Below are 6,000 nucleotides of genomic sequence, written 5' to 3' on the forward strand. Positions count from 1 at the left end.
CCTGAAAGTAGTCGCAAGAATCAAGAGGCTGGGATCAGGAAAAGTACACAACACCGAACTGGTGACAGTCGAAGAACGAGAAAGAGCTGCCAAAATAGTGATCAAGCTTGTCCAGCAGCAAGCCTTCTCTCAGGAAATTAAGAGATACCAGGAAGGAGATGCTCTCCCAAGTTCAAGTGCTCTCCATTCCCTTGATCCAATTCTGCATCAAGAACTTCTCTGTGTGGGTGGAAGATTGAGACGCTCATCCCTCAGTCAAGAAATGAAACATCCCATAATTTTGCCAAAAGACAGCCCTATCACCAAGCTAATTACGGCTCATCACCACGCTCAAGTTTGTCACCAAGGCCGAAGTCAAACCCAAATGGAACTGAGAGCAAATGGATTCTGGGTCATTGGTGGGAGCAAATTAGTAGCCAAGCTGATTCACAACTGTGTACGATGCAGGAAACTCCGACGACCTACTGAAGAGCAGCAAATGGCTGAACTCCCTAAAGAGCGTGTGGAAGACTCACCGCCTTTCTCATACAGTGGCATGGACTGCTTCGGCCCCTTCCTGATTAAAAAGGCTCGAAAGGAGTACAAAAGGTATGGCCTGATACTAACTTGCCTAGCTTCACGAGCTGTCCACATCGAGATGCTTGAAGACTTATCAACAGACTCATTCATTAACGCCTTGAGATGCTTCATCAGCCTCAGAGGAGCTGTTCGGCAACTTCATTGCGACCACGGTACTAACTTCGTGGGAGCTAGAAACCAGTTTAAAGAAGCACTCAAACAATGTGACGCCAGTTTACTGGAGATCTTTCTAGCAGAGAAACAGTGTGAATTTGTCTTCAACGCTCCATCCGCCAGCCATGCAGGTGGTGTCTGGGAACGTCAAATCAGGACAGTAAGAAATGTGCTGAACGCCACTATCGCTCTGTGTCCAGGCAGACTTGATGACGCCTCTCTTAGAACACTCTTCTATGAAGCTACAGCTATTGTAAACAGCCGACCACTGACAGTAGATGGTATCAACGATCCTATGGCGCTAGAACCCTTAACACCAAACCATCTAGTCATGATGAAGTCTAAAATCGCTCTTCCACCCCCTGGGAGATTTGTTAAAGAGGACATGTATGCAACCAAGAGATGGCGCAGAGTCCAGTACCTAATCGAACAATTCTGGAGCCGCTGGAAGGAATACCTCCTGAACATTTCTACACGCCAGAAGTGGCACGTACCACGGCGTAACCTCAAGGTGAACGACATAGTCATCCTCAAGGACAGTAACCTGCCAAGAAGCCAGTGGCAACTATGTCGGGTCGTCGAAGCCATTCCAGAGAGCGACGGTCTAGTACGTCGAGTAGAAATACAGACTGGGGAGCGAAAAGATCACTCTGCCAGACCTTCAGTCCTCGAGCGACCGATCCAGAAATTGGTACTCCTCCTCGAGAGTAATTAGTATAGAAACGCTTGAATTGTATTATTTTGATGCTATGTGAAATCTAAAAGGAAATCCTGTATGACTAAATTAATTGTTTTGTGCTTATCCGTCATAGCAGGATTTGGTGGGAGTGTAACTGACCGCCAAGGGTAAAGATGCCTATCATCTTTACTGTCAGTAAGCTTTGATTTGCGTTGGTCTAGATGATCAATTTCTCTGTATTGGCTCAGAATACTGAGCCCTCTATTTATCTATTTAAGAAAATAATATTTCGGAGCCACTTGTGCACTTTCATTTAGTGTCCACATGGGGGCAGAGCTCGTCTTCCTTTAGTATAAAGTCACAGCTTCCTGTGTGACCAAGGCGGAAGTAATTCAGAGATAACGACAGAGCAGGCAGCGAATATGTATGATAGAAGGACCTTACTCCAGTTAAATTAACTACCCTTGGTAAAGCGGAATAAGGTATGTCGAACACTCAAATGTATTATTATTATTACTGTTGTTGAAGATATGTTGTTGTATATTTATGTGTGTAACCGCCAAACATTTATAAACATATAAAGTGGTGCACTCACGAAGTAGATTCTAATCAAAGGCACCTGCTGCCGGACAAGTAACGTTATTATATATCATTGTTTTTCCCTGAGTGCCTTTGTTATGGAAGACGAGTTCACCTTTTAAATATCTTTGAATGCAATTGTTTGTTTGAACACTTTGGTATAATAATGAACAACATGTGAACAATATTGAAATGTGAAATATATAACTAATTGTATGTTTGTGTTTGACTGTCCTATGCAGTTTTCACGGTGCAAACGGGGTGCAAACGGAGCAAATGATGCAACCGTCACTACCTGTACAAACACGGTGCAACTAACAAAGAAAAGCTACAGTACTGCTGAGCTGAAATGCAAGAGAAAAAAGAGAAAATAAATAAAAGCATCTGTACGAAACATAACCGCATCTTTATTTCAACACCAAGCCGGGGGGCAGTTACAGTAACATCATGTCAAGTCCCAGTCCGACATTCAACACAAGACGTGGAAGCAGATGTAGCTACTAGCTAGCTACCTACTGTAACTAGTTTAGTAATAGTGCATTTGCCAGGGCTGATGAGCAACAAGACAAGTATGTTGAAACGTTAGCTAGCACTATATAGAATTACTCACTATTCTGACAGAGAACGTTGTCAAATTGGTCATTAGTTCCATGATGTTGGTGTAATAATAAGTAAGCTAATGTTAGCTAGCTGATGCTATTCGCTAGTTAGCTATCAAGCTAATGTCAGTTCAGCTAATGTTAGCTAGCTAGCCCAGCTAATCTGCTTGTTACAAAGGCTTATTTCTGCCACGCAAACATTTATGAAAAGAATATGTCGTGGACTCAAAATAGTATTTTGTTACCTCAAAATGTATTTAGTTATCTCAAATTAATCAATTTGTGGCCTCAAAATAATATTTTGTGGCTTCAAAATAGAAAACTATCAAAATAGTTACCTCGAGTATTTTTTTCCCCCTCAGATTAATAAATTTGAGGCCTCAAAGTAGCATTTTGTGCCCTTATGATTTGAACAAACCTTCACTCACTGGAAATGTCTTTTTCCCATAGATGTATATACGAAAATGTGAGTCTCTCTCTCTCCCTCTCTCTCGAACGCAGTGAGTGCTCCGTAATATGATCATGATCATTATGATCGACTGGAATAAAAAGAAATATACGTTTACAACTTACATACTGTAGTTGTCTCCTTTGTTCATTAATGTTACCTAAATGTCATAAGTGAATTGTATAGAAACAACTCACCAAAATGTACTATTGCACAACCGATTTGACAAAAAAATCCACCCTCCCTTGCTTGCCATACCTTGGCATTTTGTGAAATGATGATACTGCTCTAGGGGCTGAGCCCCCTAAAGGTCTGATGCTAGAACCGCCCCTGCTGGTAACACACCGTCCCCGATGTCAAATCCACGGTCTGCTACTGTAAAACCAAGTCTCCAGGCAACAGTTTATTGAGGAGGCCACTGTTCTCGGTCAGATGCTTGTCACTTACATGCCCTCCCCACCCTTTGGAAATGAAAGAGATAGACCCCTGTGGTGTAATGCCAACCAGGTAGCGTGTATCACTTCCGCAACGGATTTAGTTGGATTTCGGTTTCCGGGTTCGCCTGATTGGCCGCGACAGCCACGTGACACGCCCCCGCGGCAGCGCGCTGCTGTGTTGACGCTCGCGGCGGAGTGGACTTGACCGCGAGGCTGGAGTTCACTTCCCCTTTCACATCGGTGCATTCATCAGTCATCTAATAATATCGCGCCACGCTGCTGTGCAGTCATCAGTCATCTAATAATATTGGCGTGTCCCTTTTGTCAAGAATCACTTGTATGGTAACAGTCTCTGGAGCGCGCCAGTAAGAAGCATTTGCACTGAAACTTGTACACCTTACTGTAAATTGTACCTCATCCCATTGCTGCGTTGCACTATAGCGTATTGTATATTGCTACATAACATTGCATAGTATATTGTATGGTACAGTAACAGTCTCTGGAGCGCAACAGTAAGAAGCATTTGCACTGCAACTCGTACACCTTACTGTAAATTGTACCTTGTCCCGCGTCTGCTTTGCACTATAGCGTATTGTATATTAGTACATTGCATAGTATATTGTATATTGTATGGTAACAGTCTCTGGAGCGTGCCAGTAAGAAGCATTTGCACTGCAACTCGTACACCTTACTGTAAATTGTACCTCATCCCATTGCTGCGTTGCACTATAGCGTATTGTATATTGCTACATTGCATAGTATATTGTATGGTAACTCAGTTACTTCTATTCTGCATCGAACATTGTACATATGTCTCTATACTATTTTATTTCATACTTATCTTGTCTAGCACAGTCTCTAACAGTAACAGTAAGAAGCATTTTGGATAAAAGTATTCTGTACTTCTGTATGACAACAATGTATGCCTTTCAAATGTTAAATGATAAATGATTAAATGATACACACTGAAATCTACGCTCTCTCATCCTGCTTTCCACAACGCGACAATATTATTAAACAGCAGCTCTGTCATTGAAGTGGGAAAAGTGAGCCGTATTGTATATTAGTACATTGCATAGTATATTGTATATTGTATGGTAACTCAGTTACTTCTATTCTGCATCGAACATTGTACATATGTCTCTATACTATGTTATTTCATACTTATCTTGTCTAGCACAGTCTCTAACAGTAACAGTAAGAAGCATTTTGGATAAAAGTATTCTGTACTTCTGTATGACAACAATGTATGCCTTTCAAATGTTAAATGATAAATGATTAAATGATACACACTGAAATCTACACTCTCTCATAAACAGCAGCGCGTCTGCACTTAGAAGATGGCGCGACAATATTGCTCTGGCGTTGAAGTGGGAAAGCGGCAGTGAAACACAGCAGCGTGTAGCGGCGCCTTGCCGCTGCCGCCTCTGCCGCGGGGGCGTGCCACGGCGTGTCACGTGGCCGTCGCGGCCAATCAGGCGAACCCGGAAACCGAAATCCAACTAAATCTGTTGCGGAAGTGATACACGCAACCAGGTACTTAACAGTGTGCTTTTGCTTGTAGTGGGAATATGTCTGTGTCTGCGCTTTCAGATTTGATAGTCTCTCAGTGCCAATTTCAAAGCAGTCCACAATAACCGCAACACGATTGCCAAAAGCCTCTACAAACTGATGTGGCATGGTTAATTGCAGGCATTGTCTAGTTGGCCAGTGTACCAAATCTGAGAGGTGATGATGTAGTACACATATGGTCTCTCTAAACATGGTGGCCACTGTTGTTCGGCTTACGCAGAAGAGGTGTGCAAGGTGCTGTTGCGGCAGATTCAGCCTCAGCCGCATCAGAGTTAGGAGAAGCATCTGGAAAGGAGACAGTTTTCGACCTGCCTTTGTTAGGCATGGAATAACCAATGTGTGCAAAGCCTGCAGCAAGGTCCAATATGGAAGGCCGGTGTAGAATCTGACCTTCACATCATCATGTTTCAAGGACTCCTCATTCATCTTCGCCTGGGAGAGCTCTTTCCTCAGTGTCATGTTCGCCTCGAACAAGCAGGAACCTGTGTGCCCGAGGTCTACAGAAGGTGCCCAGTCTGGGTGAGTTTCATACATTTCATGGGCCGGTTTCTCTGAAAAACACACACAATTTCTCTGAAAAACACACACAATTTCTCTATTAGTTATGTAGCTATGCAGGACTTGGGATTTTATTAGGAGCCCCATTAGCTGGCACAGAACATCAGCTACTTTTCTTGGGCCACAAAGAAAACAAAAAGCACAACAGAACATTATATATATTGTATTTTATATCAGGAGCTCTTGGTCTTAGAATCTAGTAAGCTAGTAAGAGACAGACTTTCCCCACAAGGGTGGCAGTAAGGCCTAGACTGGCTAGAGTTAGGTATTGTTAAATTTGCTTCTGTCTCTAGAATGATGTTTTATTTTTTTAGCTAACCAGTAAATAGCTGTTAAAAACTGAAGAATATTGATCATATAAGGGCCTAACTTGACTTAACAAAACAATAAATCTAT

Source organism: Notolepis coatsorum (assembly GCF_963971535.1).
Source record: "Notolepis coatsorum genome assembly, chromosome: 6".
Taxonomy (NCBI): Eukaryota; Metazoa; Chordata; class Actinopteri; order Aulopiformes; family Paralepididae; genus Notolepis; species Notolepis coatsorum.